Source organism: Ammospiza nelsoni, chromosome 17 (genome assembly GCF_027579445.1).
Source record: "Ammospiza nelsoni isolate bAmmNel1 chromosome 17, bAmmNel1.pri, whole genome shotgun sequence".
NCBI classification, from domain to species: Eukaryota; Metazoa; Chordata; class Aves; order Passeriformes; family Passerellidae; genus Ammospiza; species Ammospiza nelsoni.
The window spans coordinates 17,131,835-17,151,691 of record NC_080649.1 but is presented as its reverse complement, the minus strand read 5'-3'; the positions used below and the strand labels follow the sequence as shown (position 1 = coordinate 17,151,691).

The 19,857-nt window shown below is 45.8% G+C and overlaps 1 pseudogene; it reads left to right on the top strand.

Moving 5' to 3' along the window:
- Positions 1 to 18,226: 18,226 nt before the first annotated feature.
- On the top strand, positions 18,227 to 19,393 carry LOC132080776 (cytochrome b-like; annotated as a pseudogene).
- Positions 19,394 to 19,857: the final 464 nt, after the last annotated feature.

The following is a 19,857-nucleotide window of genomic DNA, read 5'->3' as shown; positions in this document are numbered from 1 at the left end:
TAGATAACCTGTTTGCTGTACATCCTGGAGGGGCTTTGCAGTTAAGAGTGAAAAGGAAAAGGACCTTTCTCTTAAGAAGTGACTTGAAAGAGCTTTTTGTATTTCCAGAAGCAGCTACATTGATAATGACCTCCGCAAGTTGAAATGCACAACAACCACTTAGGTGACTTTATCTGGCCATGATTTTTAGCTGCAATGCCAAAATCTCATCAAATATGTTGCTATCCTTTAAACAAGGAAGGAGAGCACAAATACCAACAATTCTCATCAGCCTTCTGGGTTGGAAAGACCATTTAATTTATGCTCCCTTAGCTGTCAGCCTAAAGTCTGCTGCGCAAACCTTAGGTCTATGTTGGACCTCATAAACTTCTTGAGCATCAAATTAGGTGCAAACCTGCTACAAAACCCTTCAGGTACCACACTGATTTAGAGTGGCAGGACTTCACTGTTCTAGCAGAGAATTTTATTTACTTGCTCCTGCAAATCATTTCCAGAGTGGAAGTGAAATCAGTGCCTTGCTATCTGGATGTGATAGGATTTTCCTCCTGTCCCAACAGACAACAGGGGAAAAGATTTGTTTCTATTATACCATTACATCTAAATCTTTGGTTTGAGAGCAAAAGGAAAATGTTCCTTTAAGAAGTAAGTTCTGCCTGGACTTTTTGGCATGAGGACAAACTGTGGTGTGTTGGCAGGAGCAGCACTGTCCCTGTGGGTGCAAACCCCCTGAAGGATGAACAGGCTGCTGTCACAGGGGCCACACCTGCAGCATGAAAACCCACCATGCCATTAACTCAATGCAAACTAAACACAAGTGACTCAGCTCTGCATCCTCAGCAAGGACTTGCCTCTGCAGAGATGTTACTGACAGACTCAGCTCTTGTTTGCAAGGGCTGTTAAATTGTCACACAAATCAACCACCCCTCCCTCTCTTGTCCTTGGCATCGGCTGCTGAGCTGCTGCTGAGAAAGAAGAGGCAGAGTCCTTCAGGGCAAACGGGGACTTTCCAATGGGCAGAAACTTCCTCCTTTCTTTTGTTTTCAGTGACAACAGAGGGGTTTGTCATCAGTCCCTGTGTCAGCAGGGAAATTGTGCCTGCCCATCACACCTAGGATCTGAACAACCTGGATTTTTATTGGTGTAAAATCCACAGTGACCTGACCTTCTGCAGGAATACGGAGAGAAGAGTCAAAAGTGATTCCTGGAATGTTGCAATAAGCAGATAGTGGTAATAAACATATATAGATAAAAAGGCATAAAAGCTCATAAAAGCATATAGAACTGATGTAAACCTAATAAAAAGAAGCATTCTATTGTAATAAAGAGTGAGAGTTGCAGACCACAGTGTGAGAAATAGCTACTCACTTTTCATAGTTTAGGAAGGCTTATTAAACCTTATGAAAAATACAACAGAAGATTGAATGAAGAAAAAAGGTTACAGCACCGGGAGCAAAAGATTTTCCCCACCATGTTCTCAGGCCCCTCACAATGGAGGTTTTCCCTTTTTAACCCTTTAACCTCTCCTGAAGGTCTGTCTATCAACCCCTTCTTCGCTGTCCACTGGTGGAGATCTCTTCCTCAAATCCTGACTGGGGGTCAGGTGTGGCCATAGCGACACGCCAGCCCTCCCAGATGTCCCAACCCCAGTTTTCCCTTGATAACCACGCGAGGGGTACAGCACAACTATAAATCTATAAACTTTTCTTAACCTGTATACATTGTGAAAAATCACTTGTTTTTAAAATTTTTAAAAGTTCATTAGTAATAAAATTGTTCTAAAAATAGTAATGCAATTAGAATAATTTGGACAAGCTGAATTAGGACAATATGAGACAATAGAGAAAAAGAGTTACGGATGTCCGGGTACCTTTTTCTGGGCAGCAGGAGCCCGAAAAAGGACACACATTAACAAAGGATTAATCCTTAAAAGGAATGGCCTGTTGCATATTCATACACTTCATACATGATGCATAAATTCCATTCAAATACAGGATTCTGTCTGGTCATCATCAACTTCTTCCTTCTAATCCTAACAGTGCTTTCGAGGCAGGAAGAAGTTTGTTTCTTCTGATAAGAGGGCAATAAATTCTTTTCTCTGAAAGATTTAGGTTTCCTGTGGCTGCTATCGGTGCGAGTGCCTCATTCCTTTCTTAAAAAAATCCCACTGACATAATTCTTATTTTAATTACAAAAGCAACCTTTCAATTACAAGACTACATTTATCATATTATTAAAATGTTAATACAGCACTACTAATCAATACATCAAAATACATATGGTAAATATCTGCATAGAGCCATATAATGTGCTCTTTTCACATACATTATATTTGTCTAATAATTGTGAGAGTCAATCATCACATGACTCATCTATCACAACAGGAAAAGAAGTTTCTGGTGCGAGGGACACTGGTTTTAAAGGTAGGACCTGTTCTTGAGGTTTGATTTGTTCCCTCTTTCAGATTACAAGGAAGTCATGGTGTTCCAGAGTAGAAGCTGGAGCCAAAAGTTTGAGAACAGGGTATGATAAGATCACCAGAGTATTTTATCTGTATCTAGGAAGAAGCCTTGCAGAGCTTCTTTTTGACTTTTACTGAAAGTAGAAGTCCTGTTTTTACCAAGAATTTTGATCTCTTGGTGTTTTGGAGGAAGAAAAAGAAAACAACAAAGCACCTGAAGTGTGCATTGAGGTGAGGTGTATCCCAGAGGGCTGAGGGCTCACCAAGGCAAGAGAGACCCTCCTGTGACCGTGGTCACAGGGGTTTTCAGGTGAAGGGAGAGACGAGAATGGTGACTCCATGTTCAGAAGGCTTGATTTATTATTTTATGATATATATATTACATTATAACTATACTAAAATGGAAAAGGAGGTAAGGTTTCCTCTCATAAGCTAAGCTAAGAATAGAAAAGAATGATAACAAAAGGCAGCTCTCTCGGGCTTTGTCCAAGATAGCTCGGTCCTTGATTGACCACTCATTATAAACATCCAAGATGGGCCAATCACAGGTGGACCTGTTGCATTCCACAGCAGCAGATAATCATTGTTTACATTTTGTTGCTGAAACTGCAGCTTCTCAGAAGGAAAAATCCTAAGAAAGGATTGTTCATAAAAGATGTCTGCAACATGTCACCTTTTTTAATTTAGTTAAATTAAAAAGAAAAATGCTTGTCATTTTCTCTGCTGGGCTCATGCAGAGAAAAGGACCAACACTTGACAGGTTATCTGTTGCCAATCAAACATCATTCAAGTGCTCCTGTGGAATGAACAGGGAATTTCTTCACCTGTAGAACATAAAATTCTATCATATCACTAAAACAATTTTACAGTATAAGATAAAGCAAAAACAATGCAAAGAAAATTCAAGTTCAAGGAGCTGAGTTTCAGGAAAAGTCCATGGACTGAAGATATTCCTCTTTGCCATCTCTGAAAGTCCCTTTTGGTCCTGAAACAGGCTTGCTACAGAAAAATTCATCAATAGTTATCAAAAGTCCATTGACAGTCATCAAACAAAATGCTTTTGAGTTGCTGCCAGCTCTTTCAACCCTTTTCTTTTTTTTTTTTCTTTTTTTTTTTTTGGCTTTTTGTCTTTGTATGAAAGAGCAGCAGCAGCAGAGCAGCCAGAGAGGCCTTGGGGGACCCTGACCCAAGTGGACAGACAAGGAACCCCAGATCTGGCCCACAAAGCGGTGGCCCAGGATCAGAAGGGGGAAGCAAAACCCCCAACCCCATCAGGAGGCCGGGAGATGGCCCTGGCCCAGGGACCCGAGCCCAACAGCCCAGGCCCAACCCACGAGGCAGGCTCGGCCTTGCCACAGGCCTGCACCCTACTGCCAGTGCAAAGGCTGAATGGGCCGAACGCTTCTTTTCCCCAAAATCACCAAGGCACACCGGCAGTGGGGGAATTGAAGATGCCCCAAAGATCTCAATCTCAGGTCTGGGAATGTTTGTTCGTCACAATTATTCTTTTTTTGCTTTTCTGCAGTAATATTGTCATCATCTATTCCTTCCAGACAATCTTTTCCTACTTTTTGGGGAATTCCTTTTACTGCCCTCCCAGACCAGGCCAATTCCCAGGGCTCCTTCCCAAAGTGAGGTGCAGCCCATTGCCTCCACTCTCCAGCTGGAACAGAAGGAAACACAGAGTTTGCTGATGTGGGAGAGGAGCTTCTCTTTCCTGCCTGCTTTTCCCTCTGGGACAGGTTGGTGTGTGCTCATTTGGTAAAGGCAGGTTTAAACTCTGAAGCAGTTGTGTTTCAAACTGCTCCCTTCTCCAGCTCTTCTGTGGGTATCCTCGGACAAAAGGCCTCTTGGTGGGAGCTCTCTGTGGCAGGTTAAGGAAGGAGGTTGATATTTCAGGGTTGTGAATGCTGAAAGCAGCTGGTTTCTGGAGGTGTCCAGAACTGGGAGTGGCTCCTTTTCTCACCTGCCTGCAGAAAAGGAAGTTGCAAAGTGGGAATTTCATTTGTGGAGATGGCCACCAGGGGTGTTTGCCAAGAGATGGGCTGGCAGAGAGGCAGGTCTCGTGCTAAACTGGCTGTGTGTTTGTTTTGATGGTGGAGAGAGTCAGAGATGCAGACACATGTGGAGAGATTTAGTAATAGTTGGTTAGCTGAGAAAGGCCATACTGACATAATGCCGCTGGTCAAGCTGAGAGAAGGAAGTCAGCAGTCATTAAGCTGAAAGGAGAAGTCAGAAGTCAGTGACCAATGACAGGCAAGGACAGAATGCCCTTGCCGCAACATGAGGATAGGGAAGAGAGATTCTCCCTGAGAATATGTAGAAAGTATCAAAAGTATAACCACAAGAATGCAGAAGTAGGCGTAGTTGCTGATATGTAACTAACCAATCCTGAGCTCAACTTTTGCAATATGTATGAAGCTCATTATGAACTGTATTTAACCTGCTGTACTGATCAATAAAATTGGGCCCGTGATGATCTTAATTGATGTCCTGATCTCCTTCCGTCGACAGACACAGACACCAGCTGAAGGAACAGTGTGATTTACTGTAATGGAAAAGTGCAAAAAAGAGTCAGGAAAGGATAAGCTAAGCAATGCACCTCAGCATTATTACAAAAGGGTGCCTCTGGTGATTAAGGAAGATCCACCACCAGGTAGCCCAATGCTGTCCCCTTCATCCAGAGCTGCACATCAGCTGGGGGAAGCTGTCCCAGCCCAGCCCTGCAGAGCCACGGCCGGGAACCGGGAAATCCTGCGGTGCCTCCTCCTTTGGCGGCCACGAGGCTCCCGAGTGTGCTGTGAAAGTAGCCCGGCTCCAACAGTGCTGGACGAGCAATGTGCCAGAGCTTCTGCTGGGGACACAGCTGGTGTCATTCTCCTCTTGGTTTTCTCCCTGAGCCTGCCCAGGGCTCAAGGAGGAACCAAGGCCAGGTGTGGCCTTGTCCATTTTCCTCATACAGAAAGGTGAAGACGTGTTTCACCAGTGAATGGATGCAACATTCCTCTTGATAATAACACTTGGTTAAGTAGCAGATAGATAGAACATTGGGTTGGGAAGGTGATCTAGAGGGCAGCTTTGGCTCAGGTCCTGTTGTTGAGGCTTCAGTCAGGGTCTGTTCAGGCTTCAGTCCTTCAGTATTTTGTGGTGCAAATCACACCTGTGCAGAGCTGCAAACAAACAAGTCTGTCTTTAGCACATTTGAGACAGGGAACAGCATTAGCCCTGCAAGGCCAGGCTGGGGCCAAGAGCAGAAGGCCAGCACCCTGCTTTTGCCCACAGGCAGCCCTGCAGAGCAAGCAGCCCCTCCTGCCCAGGGGCTGAGGTGCCCGAAGCTGCCTCCCCGCTGTGCAGCTCTGCAGAGCCCGCGGGGCGCAGGGTCCTGGGCAGCCAGGGCAGCCCGGCTGCCTTGGAGCACAAGGAGTGGCCCAGAGAGAAGCTGCTGCCCTTTGCTTTGCAACTGTTCCTCAGAGTCTTGTCATTAATCCACAGTGTCTGATGTGTTTTCCTTTCCTCTCCCAAATTTAACACAGCTTTTTGAGAAAACTGACTGATGTAGCTGCTGCTGCTGGTGGTGGTGCTTTTGTCTGCAGGTGAGGGCAGGTGATTTGAACCAAGGATGGAGTCCATTGTTAATACCCCATATTTGCCAAGTCAAGTCACAATTGGGCTACCAGTGCTTTAACCATGGTCATAAGGGTTTGCAGGTGAAGAGAGAGACGAGAATGTTGATTCCATGATCAGAAAGCTTGATTTATTATTTTATGATATATATATTACATTATGACAATACTAAAAGAAATAGAAGGAAAAGTTCTCAGAAGGCTAGCTAAGCTAAGAATAGAAAAGAATGAATAACAAAGGAGCTCTCTCCAACTCTGTCCCAGAGAGAGCTCGGTCCTTGATTATCCATTAATTATACACATCCAACATGGGCCAATCACAGGTGCACCTGTTGCATTCCACAGCAGCAGATAACCATTGTTTACATTCTTTTTCTGGGGCCTCAGCTTCCCAGAAGGGAAAATCCTAAAGAAAGGATTTTTATGAAAAGATGTCTGCGACCCAGTGCTGAGCAGTTTTCCTAGGTTTTGGAAAGCTACCACCTTAAGAAACCCAACAGATTTTCCTCCAGGAGGACACCAGCAGTAGCATGATGCCAATGTTTTCCACCCCTTTTCTGTGTCTTTTAAGAGTTCCGCAGTGCCCAGCAGGAATGAAATGACCTGTGATAATGGGATTTGAGTGCTCTGTGTTGTTCATTGCCACATGAGTGTTCATGACAAGCTGGACACCCCACTCATGGCTCTGTTGAGTTAAATTCATCCCAATTCTGTGCAAACAGCAGCCCCGAGATGCTGAGAAGAGCAGGCACAGTGAGTGAGCGTGCATGCACACACCCAGGGGCTGACTGCTGTGTGGGCAGATGGTTTTGCACTGTTGTAAATCTTCACTCTCTCGAGCTGAAAGACTAAAATATATATCTTAAATGAAAATATATACCAAAAATTAAAATTGTCCAAAAATACATGTGCATTAAATTTCATGCATATGATATGATATTGTATGATATGATATATGATATGATATGATATGATATGATATGATATATAATATAATATAATATAATATAATATAATATAATATAATTTATTAATATATGTGATCACTTTTGAAGCCATTGCTTGTGGGGGATATTAGATGATCTCCTAGTGTTTGTACATTTTTGCTTTCTGCTACTGCTGATCCTAGCAGCAACTCCCTGTCAGTTCCTCCAGGTAACTTCACACAAAGGAATTCCATCATTTCAGTGCCTGTGAGAGCTTGGCACTGAAATGCCAAGTTGGTTCCCAGCTCTCCAGCCTCCCTCTGGATTTTGGAGCATCTCAGCACTTGTGTCCATGGCCCTTCCTTCATCCCCAGCCTGCAGCAGTCACAGTCGCTGCTGCCTCCCCCTTGCTGCAGCTCATTTGCCAAAGTGCTGCCAAAGGCAGCAGAGCTGGCTCAGGATCCCTGCTGGCTTCTGGTCTCTGGGATGAGCTTCAGGGGGACACTTGGAGCCCTTTCCTAAAGAGCTGCCTGTGGGATGAGGGATTTGTCCTCCCCGGGTGGCTCCTGCTTGGATTCTGTGCCCATGGAGCCCCGGAGTTTTCTCAGCAGCCTCTGCAGCGAGTTCTGAGCCAACGTGGGGCTCTGCTGCCAGCCCAAATCTGCGCTTCCCCTGCCCAGCCCGAGTGCAGGTGGGGCATGTGCTGGGCATGGCCGGAGATTGGCATGGCCAAAATCCTCCAGCATTTACATCTGCTCATGGCTTTGGGCAGCACAAATCTACACTTACTTCAGTTGAAACACTGCATTTATTGCAGATAGTTACACCCACACTACTAATGTACAAATACACAAACATTAACTTATGTTTACAAATGAAATTTATTTTAAATTACAACACCTGTGCTACCAATATAGAAACACAGAAATATCAATTTATGATTAAAATCTAATTTAGTCTGAGAATTGTGATATGTAAATATATACAGATATCGACTTCAGTGAAAAAAAAAATTACTTCATTGCAACCCTCTGCAACAACTCGCTGTACACAAATATTGAAGTTACTGAATTGGAGTTTAACAATTAAATTTATTACATATTACTACAACTGTACAGCCCATATACAAATACAGAAACATCAATATCCCTCTCTAAAGAATCTCAGATCCAGAACTAAATAAATAGAATTTTAGAACTATACAACTCAATACATAATAAATAGAAGTAAATACATATATAGGCATAACAATATAGAGATGTAAACATGCATTACATATTTCATGACATGTAACATGACAATATAATACAAACATAACAAACCTGTCTATAAATACACAAATATCAATGGACCAAAAAAAAAAATTCATACATCCCCAGCAATAGAAATGCACAGCTACAGAGCTGTACAAGTATGTAAACAGATGAATATACACGCATCAATATAACAATATACACACATACTATCCCTATACAAATATCACTCATTGTATGTAAATATCCCTATACTTGTAACTATCCAAATCTAGCTACACATCCATAAACAGCACCAGATCAGGAGGGGTTGCAGCCGCCGATGTTCCCAGGCTCTCGCTCGGTCTCCTCCTCCCGAGCAGAGCAGCTCTCCTGGGCAGGGACAGCAGATGGGACACCTGGCAAGCAAAGGGAACACTGAGTGAGTGTGGGGACGTTTCCCTTGGCAGCAGCTGCGCTTCCATCAGGGAAGAGGAAATGTCAGAGCCTCCCCAGGAGGGTCAGAAGGAAAAGCAGCCGAGCGGGCCAGGCTGTGGTGAGCTGTTCACTTCTTTGTGCCATCCCAGTTGCTCGGAGGGAACTCCCTCATGTCAGGTTATTGAACCACCTCTGCACTTATCAAGACTGTGGCCCCCAAATCAATCAGCATTTATGGCTCCAGCTGCTTGCACCAATGACAGGGAATGTCCTCTAACAGTGCTGGGGCACAAAGTTACCTTGCACAGGTCATCTGACAGGGCCTTGTTCTTTCTGTGCTTCTTGTGTTTCTCTTTACTTTCCACTTGGAATTGTTACAGCATTTCTTTTTCTTTCCCCTTGATCAGGTCTGAAATGCATGTTTCTCTTCCAAGTTTCAGTTTGTTCAGTGATCCTGTCAAGCCTTTTCTCAGAAGCTTTTATCATGGAATTGAGTGTTAATTTCAGCGATTTTGGTGATTTTCTGTGAGATTTATGCAAGTGTCCTGTTCATTGGGCACCATTTTAGGAAGGTACAAAAGAGAAAAATGATGTTCTGTATGTCAGTTCACTAGTGGAATATTCAGGGATGGAGAGAGTGATTAGCTGAATTTTACATCTACTCCTAACCTGAAAGTACAACAGGTAATTTGGGGAGAAATTAAAGCCCGATTTCTCTTTCTACCAGCCTGTATTCAAATGTAAAGTAAATAGAGCAGGGTGAGAATGTCAGTGTTCAGTTCTCTAAGTGCCTTATTAAGGTGTTCTTAAAGTAAGGGAGATAAAATCTGGGTGGGCAGTCCTAATTTCCAGACACTCATTGTCAATTTCATTGACTCTGAAAACAGCAGAGATGTGCTCATCATACCTTATCAATCCATTTGGGGATGGTTTAGGTTCAGATTCTCTGAGGCTTTAGATTTTTAGATCTCTAGACAATGCTTCCAGCAATCTAAACAGCTTTCAGAAATTAAACTTTTCTCCTTTTTTCCTCAGTATTTGCACTCATGTCCACCAGAGACCTTCAGTGAATGGATTCCACTCTAATCCATCTCCAAGCTGAATCTCCCAGCTGTGTTCACACTGGTGGTTCGTGTGTCTCTTCTGCACAGTGCAATTTTAAAATCTTCGTTCCTTATTATCTCTGCCCTTCTTTTTCTGTTTTAGCTTGCAAATGCATGCAGATGTATCAGAAATGATACACCTAATTTCTGATGCATCCGTTCCTGTCTAGCAATTTCATTTTATCCTGTTCTGATGTTATGCTAGCCGTATATGTTTTATTCTAAGTGGACTCCTGTTTTCTTGCATGTGGAAGTTTTACAATGCAATGCTCTCATTCACCTGCTTTCATGAAACCCTTCATTAACATTAGCACAAGTAACTGTGTGATTCCCTTCTGCTTTGTAGAAGATTTGGGAAACTCAAGTCCTGCTCAGCTACAGAAAAACATACATGGTGCTTGGTAATTCCCCTAAGAGCTTAAGTTAATGGTAAACAACTGCAGCTTATTCATTTCACAGAAATTGGGAGAAAAGACATTGTAAATATTGAGGAATGTAGTGCAATATTGATGGGCATCCCTCAGTTATCCAGACAGACTGATGTCACTGGCAAAATTCCCTCTTTTCCAAAGGTTTTCATTTGCTTTGGCTGTACTTCATATGGCTGCAGGTCACATTTCCCCTGATTTAAGGAAGTATCTTGGCAGGTATTCTTGGTGATATATCTTGCTAATTCTGCCTTGGAGGAATTACTCAGTTCTGCAGTCCTTATTACACGCCCTGTTCTAAAAGACTTTTATGCTATTTTCTCTCTCTCTGCGTTTTCACACTTGTTCAACAAGGTTTTCTTTCTAAGAATATTACCCACAATATCCCAAAGGATTAAAGAATGCTTAGGTATTTTTCCCCTAAGTATTTACTAAAGAAAAATAATAACAACAACAAAAAAAAACCCTGTATGCATGCTGGATGTAAAATACAAACAGAAATAAACTTGAGAGTTTTTCCAAAAAACCTTAAGAAAAAAACCCATGTATTCTATAAAATCCAGAGTATTCATCTACAGTATACAAAAATGGGCATGTTCTAGAAGAGAAAATTTGTGCAATGGTTCCGCACAGAATTCTATGCTTTCAAGCTTTTTGCCCTTCAGGGGCAGTGCCATTCTCTGAACTGTAATGCTCTGAGCATGTTCTGCTCACCATGGCAGCTTACTGCTCTGCCCCCGTACAGATCAGCCTCCCAGCAAAGGGGCAGTGCAGCCACCGCAACTCGCAGCACCTTCCCACACAGCAACAACCTGAAGGACAGAGATGGATTTCACCAGCTGCTGCGGGTTCTAATAGTGCCACCTCTCAGCTGCTGAAAGCCTGAATTTCTGTGTTGCAGTGTGTTAGTTTATTGAGTCAAATGTTCTGTTATATAGTGGTAGGTTCAAGTGTTACCCGAGTTATTACAGGGAGCTTCTCCCCTGTGTTATGCCCTCCTACCCAAGTGTCCCTCAAGGAATCCCCTCCCTCCTCACCAGATTTTTCCCTGCCTGTCAAGACAACCCGGCCCCTTTGCCCCATCCATCAGCCCAAACCCTACCCTTTGTTCCAGAAAGTTCCCTGTCCGTCACCCTAAGATCCAATCCCTATCCCAATGCTCTCTCTTCCCCTTGTTCTGATTTGTTATAGCCCTCAAAACCGCACCCCAAGAGCCGCTTATTGGTTACTATATGGTGTCCACCCCCTGTTTTGAAAGGTTTTAAAAACCCGTGCACAGGGGTGCTCGGGAATCTTTCAACATTTGTTCCCTTTGGGAATTCTTCCCGACAGAATTTTCCCAGGTCTCTCCTGATGAATTTGCTGCCCTTTACACCACAGAAGAGCCTCCTCTGCTTCCTTGACTCGGTCCTCCACGGGTCTTTTCTGCTAGGCATTTGGCTTAGAGGTTCAGGCTCAGGCAAAACCCTCACCTAGCCAGTTCCCCACTCTTGCCGTTGTCCCTGGAGCATCACAGAGCTAGCCAGGGCTGCGGAGGGCAGTGACAGTGACCCATGCCCTGGCATGTCACAGCCCCCAGAGCCACACCTGCCAGGCCACAAGCCCCAGCCCTGGTCCCCACTGCGGCCTCAGGGGCTCCTGGGCATCCTCACCCTGAGTGCAAAGGCAGCCTCAGGAGCCTCCCAGGGCACTCTGGATCCAGGCTGCAGACACCCTAAAGCCAGCACTGAAAGGGACATGGATGGGGACTGCAGCTGGATCTTCCAGTGCTCACCGCTCCTGACTACTCTCTAAGTGACCCAAACCTCATTGGCAGCACCTTGAGCACATTGAGCCCACTCACCCCTCCTGGAACGTGGTGTTCTCACATCATACACCAGCCCTTTGCAGGGAGTGGCCAGCTCCCAGCTGCTCTGCTACCCTGGCCTTACTTTCTGTTTACCAGCCATGAACTTAACGGATACACTCCTGAGAAATCTAGGACAACATTTGCTTCTCAGGAGCTCTTTGGCAAAAAAACTCCACTAATCCCTAGTTTTTGCTCAGAGAAGGAGGTCCTGACAAAGCATAAGGTACAGGCAGGGCTCTGGCATGAATTCCTGAGCTGCAGGATTCCACCCATTGTTGTTCCTAGCTACTTTGCTGATATTTTTGAGCCAGTTCTGGACAGGGGCTGCTGCTGACAGGGTAGGAAAATATGGAGAAAAAAAGGTGTAGGAGACAACCAAAAAAACCAAGGGGGGAAATCCTTAGAAATACAGAGCACAACAGAAGTCCTTGGAGATGATTCAATAGAAAATGCCAGCAGCAGTGAGCAGAGCCCGAGGTTGCTCACTGCTACCCCAGGGGCTCCTCAGTCCCCTGCTGGTTTGTGTCTGATGCAGCCCTGCCTGGAAAGGGCTCCAGGCTCTGGTGTTCCCAGCTTGCTCCAGGTTACATTCTTAGCAGCACTGAAAGAAGAGGTGAAACAAAGAGCCATTTTCTGTCCTGCTTGCAAACTCTTCTCCTTCAGTGCCATTGCCAGAGATCATCCCTCTGTCAGCTTGGCACTGTGCCTGCTGCATCCTTGTCCCTGTCCCTTGCATCAGCTCCTGGACATCATCAGCACTCTCTGTCCCACACCATGAACAGAGAGAGCTGTGTCAGAAGAGCAAGGAGTGCATCTTCTTGGCCTTTCTAACAGACACAAGAAGCATGAGTCCAAATAACTTTGTTGTTTGTTCATGCCCTCCTTTTAGATAACTCTTTTCTGCTTTAATGTAAAAGCCTCTTTTCCTACATGGATAGAATGATCTGGAATTCGCAGTTGCTTCAGGTTGCCAGGCACCATGGGAGTTTTCTCTTGTCTCTGATGAAGACTTGGTGAATTTTCCATTGGTCACTTGGTGGTGTCACCATGGGCTGAGCTCAGCGGCCGACTCTGCTGTCCCCAGGAGATGCACTGGGATGCCAAGCCCCTCAGGGCTGGAATTCGGGGTTGGGCGGGCTCCGAGCGACCAAGGGCCTGGGCCCGTGAGGAGCTGCTGCTGGCGCTGGCTGTGCTCAGCCCGCTGTGCCGAGCAGCCGCGGCCATGGAGACACAGGCGGGAGCTGTGGCCGAGGCCGGCAGGCTGCCCGGGCCGGCTCGCAGCTGCGAGGACGCCGGCAGGCTGTGCCCTGAGGCCGAGGCCGTGGCGGGCGGTTTGCGGGCAGGGCTTTTCCGAGCCGCCCGCAGTGTGCTGCCTCCCGTATGGGCCCGGCTGCGGCAGAGGCAGGCGGGAGCGCGGCGGGGCCGGCAGCGGCGGGCAGAGGCCGCAGAGAGCAGCAGCCCGGCCGGGACCGCTGCGGAGCGGCAGGGAGCTGCCGGCCAGCCTTCGGCCGTGTCTGTGCGCACAGGGCAGGAGCAGAGCCCGCAGCAGAGGCAGGAGCCGCGGCAGGAGCCGGCCACAGCGGCAGCTCGCCGTGCCCGGGGCCGCAGCCGCAGCTCTCCCCTGCCGGCCACAGCAGCAGCCGCTCACCTCCGAGGCTCCGGCGCTTCCCGAAGACGAGGGGCCCGGCCCCCAGCACGCCCTGGAGCCCCGCAGCGAGAGCAGCCGCCGGCGCCGCAAAGGGCAGCGCAGAGGGCGCAGGTTGACGAGGAGGACATGAGGCTCGCTCTGGGCCGCTCTGGGGCAGCTGTGCCCTGCCAGCCTTCGCCTTGAGCCCTTTGCTTCTTTTCCACGAGCCCTGATCGCCGTTCTTGGCCAAGGGCCTCCGCAGCCCTTTCCCGGGCTGCAGGAAAAGCTGCGTCAGTCACAGAATCACAGAATCACTGGCTTGGAAGACAGACACTTTAAAAATGATCGAGTCCAACCTATGGCCTAATACCTTAACTAAAGCATGGCACCGAGTGCCACATCCAGTCTTCTTTTAAAGGCTTGCGTTATGAATAAGAAGCTTGACTAGGCCAATATTCAAGCAGAAACCAATTTATTATTTAATATGGTAAAGTATGAGCAAAACAGCACTGGGTACAGTGGGGGGGGGGGGAAGTTTTCCCTCTGCACACCAATAATTGATGGTTACAGGTATATATAGGGGTACTCATCATTTTTTTTTCAACAGTTTCTATTTCCAATTTTTACTCATCAGCAATTTTTATTCCAAATCATTACATCACAATTCTATACACTATTGTGATTTTAGTTTCTCAGGATGTATTTTCAAAGGAGTATCCCCAGATGGTGACGGTCCAGTTTGCGAAAGAAGAAAGACGAATCCCATCTGGTGGAGTCCAGCTCCACAGATGTGGGTCCACCTTTTAATTGCAGAGACTATAAATCTCATAACAGTGATGTCCAGCTTCCCTTGGTTGAACCCATAAATCCTTGAGGTGATGTTCATCTCCTTTCTCAAACTGTTTTTCTCTGCTTCACTAAGGCGTGAGATAAGCATATTTCCTTTAGATATATTCCAAAGCTACAGTTTCAAGGATACAAGTAATATTCTAAAATTATACTTCAAAAGGTTATTATTGCAGAGCCTTTTTTTTTTTATGGACTAAGTGCAAGCAAAAAACAACATCCTTAACACCTTAATTCCAATGCTCCTAAATCAACCGGGGTTAATTGCAAACAAAAGATAGGTTCATAGGCCTTTTCCCATGCTTTATTTTCCTCAGCTATTATTAGAATTCGCAACTATCCCATTGTCCATGTCCACACATTTCGCATTCGCAAGTACATACTTCACCTGGTTGTACCTGACATGAAACACAGCTTTGCATCTCACACTTGCAGGGATGGTGAGTCCACCAGCTCCCTGCAGGGGTCTGTCCCAGGAAGAACCCAGATAACACTGGGGCCTTCTACCCCCTGGCGCTTGGAGCTCTGGAAGTTTGTCTTTCTGCTTAGGTAAAGGCCATGGAAAAGGACTGGGAAAAGTAGTCACAAATCGAGTAGCCTACAGAGCTCTAAATTGATGTGCAAGGAATACAGAAAAGACAGAAAAGAAAAAAGGCAAAACCCAAATGGCATCAGCAAAGTCTTGTGCATGAACACATAGCTGCAGAGGGTCTTCTCAGCCCTATTTCTTTGTATTTCTGGGAACCAGAGAAATCCTGCTTGAGCCTCTGGGGAGATGGGTTTGGGAGGTAAAAGTTCATTTCTTTTTTCTCCTTGGGGCAGCTCCTATTGCAAGCATCAGCTGAGCTTCTCTCCAGCCTGATGCCTGTTCTGATTGTTGCAGCAAAACAACTGATGGTAGACAGAAGACACTGACGCTTGCAGAGATGTGACATTTTCCAGTGCCAGCTGTGAGTGGGAGTCAGAAGAAAAACTCCTGAAAGCACAACTCCATTGGAAGATTGCCTTCCTTTTCATTCCGATGCTCTAGATCCACTTCTGAATTGTCATTTGTTCGTTAAGGATGGGAAGTTCTCATTCATTATTTTTTTCATGTGGTTTGGAAGTGGAGGAAGCTCTCGTTCATTCACAAACTCCAGACCAAAGTGCCTTTGGAAGATGCCCCTCGTGGCAGTTTTTGCCCAGCCATGGTACTTGTAGATATAAAAAAGCAAGGGCAATGGTATTTGCAGCCAAAACCCAGCAAAGCTTGGCTCAGCCAAAACATCCTGGGGAGATAGAGGCCTCCAGCTGTTCTAGAAATCAGCAGAGTTCCAGCCAAATGGTTGTGTAGCACTAAGTGCAATCTCTTTGCCTGGATCAGAGCCTTGCTCAGCTGAAGAAGCAGAAAGATCAGCAAGGAGCTCCCAAAGGCCCCTCAAATCATTTTGATTTTGCTCATCTTGTGTAAGTTCGCAACTAAACGTGCATTTGCATTTGAGCTAATGAGAGAAAAAAAAAAGTGAAAAGAGGCTTTATGGCAGGGCCATGACATTGCACAAGAGGAATCACTGGTGTGCATTTCATTGGACCTCTCTCAATCCTATAAAAGTATTGTAGCCCTGATTTGAAATAGGCTGGTATGAACCAACTTGGAGAGACAGAGACTAAAATGGCTTATGTTTTTTTTTTTAAAAAAGGAGAAAACTACCTAAAGGGTGTTGTTTTGTGACATTTTAAAATATACTACCTCAAAATTACAAACTGCAATAAATTAAGAATTTAAAAAGGTGTGTTTTGGTATATGAATAATAAAAACTACAAAAATGTGCAGATATGAATGCATGTTTTCATAAAAACCATGAAATTCTAGACAAAAAAATACATGCCCTGAAGTACAACACAAAGGCAGACAGAACCGTACTTGAATGATCTCTTTTTAGATTGCTGTAGTTCTTTCCTTGTGAAGAGGAGCTAAGGTATTGCTGACGAAAAGTGGCACAAGCAGGGCGGGGCAGCGTGCCGTGCTCTGTGCAGAGGCTGCCAGGGGCTGCCCGAAGAGCGCCCTGCTGCAGCCAGAGCCCTCCTGGCCTGGGGCCCGGGAGCAAAGGGCCAGGGCAGGCACCTCCTCCTTGTCCTGACCCTGCCACCGCTCCCTGCTGCTGCTGCTGAGGGAAAGAGAAGACTCTCTTAAGGCCCCATGAATGAATGCACTTACACAGCCCTGGGGATACCAGTGAAGGAAACCATGTGTCATGTAATGCATGTGTGACCAGAGTCACCAAACACCACCTAAACATGGAATTGTTGCACCTCTCTAGGACAGGCAGAAATTTAAAGAATTAACTGGGGACTTCAGGGCACAAGAGGCCAGAGAAGGGAAACAACTCTGAAGGGAAAAACCATCATATCTGGAGAGGAAAACATCTCCGCCTGCTCAGAATCGGTTGAGGGAACATGTCTCTAATCCTCTCCAGAAAGGGATGCTTTAGGTGACCTTTGCACCTCCAACTGCCTTGGACCAGAGCCAGGAAGATTCAATTATGTAAATGCTACATGATAGATAGATAGATAGATAGATAGATAGATAGATAGATAGATAGATAGATAGATAGATTTCGTTACTGAAATCTCTCTTTACTGTCCTCTCTGTTGCTACAGATATCAGAACTTGGTAGCCAGTGCCACACTGAACTACAATCCTGAGATTGCTCTCCTGTTGCTTCAAAAAAGCACACTCTTGGGGAATGTGGAGCATGTAGGTCCTTACAGAAAGGGATCAGACCCAGAGCATTGCACTGGGAACTGCACTCTTTGTGCATCTGTGCTCAGGCAAGTTCTTCTCTTGGACTCGACCACAGTGGTGGAGCTAAACTGGCTGGAATCAGAAATGCAGCCCAGCCCCTTCCAGCTCCTGTGACCTCTGAGGAGCAGCTGGAATACAAGGGCATTGACCTCCTGCTCAGTTCCCAAAACCCAAAACACACACTGATTCCCTGGGCTGCAAAAAGGCATGAGCACTACTAAGCTCAAAGTGATCTGTAAGGCCATACTGGCTGGCCTGGAACCACAACAGTTCCTTCTGCACCAAGGTCCCTGCACAGAATGATGTGTTCTCATGCAAAACTACTGCATTCTCCAGAAGTGATACCTTGGAAATTAAAATTCTAGCAGACCCAGTCCCAGTGCTATAAAAGGGCAGAAAATAATGATGAAAAGAACTTTAGCTGGGAGAAGAAGAAAATGAACAGCCTCTTCCTCCAAGCAAACAAACAAACAAACAAAAAAAAAAAAAAAAACAAAAACCAAGAAAAAAAAAGGGGGAAAAGTAATTTCCAAAAGTGGCTCAAATATTTGGATGCACTGAGGAGATGCTGAAGGCCCCTCACGAGGCTCCTGCTCCTGTTGTCCAAGCTAAAGCTTTCTCATCCTGACCAAACAAGCCCCCTTCTCAAACTTCTCAACATCCCTAGGATACTTTAACCCCCTATCCCACCGCCTAAGTATAACCAACTTCCTCAAAGGAGGACAGAACATCGCATCCCACCTAATTGACCTCTCCTAATACAAAATAGTAGGTCCAGAGGGGCTAGCCAGCCTACAACTTACAGCAACCAAAACTGCCACCACCCTCCACTCAGGCCTAATCAAAGCTTACTTAGGATCATTCACCTTATCCATTCTCATCATCCTCGTAGCCACCTACAGAAATAACCAATGGCCCTCAACCTTCGTAAAAACCACCAAATCCTCAAAATCATCAACAACGCCCTAATCAACCTCCCAGCACCATCAAACATCTCAACATGATGAAACTTTGGGTCTCTAGTAGGTGTTTGCTTAATTACTCAAATCGTCACAGGTCTTCTGCTAGCTATGCACTACACAGCAGATACCAATCTAGCCTTCTCCTCTGTCGCTCACATATGCCGAGACGTACAATTCGGCTGACTCATCTGCAACCTCCACGCAAACGGAGCCTCCTTCTTCTTCATCTGCATCTACCCACACATCGGCTGAGGACTCTACTACGGCTCATACCTAAACAAAGAAACCTGAAACATTGGAGTCATCCTCCTCCTAACCCTCATAGCAACCGCCTTCGTAGGATACATCCTACTATGAGGCCAAATATCATTCTGAGGAGCTGTGATCACAAACCTATTGTCAGCCATTCCTTACATCGGGCAAACACTAGTCAAATGAGCCTGAGGAGGGTTCTCTGTCGACAGCCCCACACTGACCCGATTCTTCGCTCTCCACTTCCTCCTTCCCTTCGTCATCGTAGGCCTTACTCTCGTCCATCTCACCTTTCTCCACGAAACAGCCTCAAACAACCTGCTAGGCATTCCCACAGACTGTGACAAGATCCCCTTCCACTCATACTACACCATCCAAGACATCCTAGGATTCGTACTAATGCTTTCCCTACTTGTCTCACTAGCCCTATTCTCCCTCAACCTCCTAGGTGACCCAGAAAACTTCACCCCAGCCAACCCACTAGTCACCCCTCCTCACATCAAACCCGAGTGATATGTCCTATTTGCTTACGCCATCCTCTGATCCATCCCAAACAAACTAGGAGGCGTACTAGCTCTAGCCGCCTCAATCCTCATCGTATTCCTCACCCCACTACTACATACATCAAAACTACAATCAATACCCTTCCGCCCCCTATCACAAATCCTGTTCTGAACCCTAGTCGCCAACGTCCTCATCCTAACCTGAGTAGGCAGCCAGCCAGTAGGACACCCCTTCATCATCATTGGCCAACTAGCCTCATTCACATACTTCCCAATCATTCTAATTCTATTCCCTCTGATTGAGGCAATTGTCAGTGGGCTGTTGCACACTCACAGGAGCCTTGCTTTTTCCACTGTGTGAGCACAGCCTGCAAACTTGCAGGGCAGTGTTAAAATGATTGAGTGAATTGCTCCTTTGCTTTTTGCTGCCTATGGCATTACTTATGGTGCCTATTTTATGACACATTTCACAAGTAAGTAGATGTTTCCTCTCTACTTAGGTTAGGGTGTATCCTTACTTGGCTTTTGTATGTCTTCCTGCTCTTTCTTAGTGACTGAGTTTCTGATTTTGAAACAGAAAGAGCATTAGGATGCCACTGGTTTGGTAAAGCTCCTGTCAAGGCGTTCAGCTAAAAAGGGGGTGTCTGTAGCCACAGGGGCAGCTAGGTATATACATGCAAGTATCCACGCTCCAGTGTAGGTGCCCTGGACACCCCAGTCAGGCGGATAGGAGTGGGCTCTGACACTCAGGGCTTCCGTGCACCAAGGCAACCTTCTGATGTCACTACGAGAAGGTGGCAACCTTTAAGTTTTTAAAGGTTTATT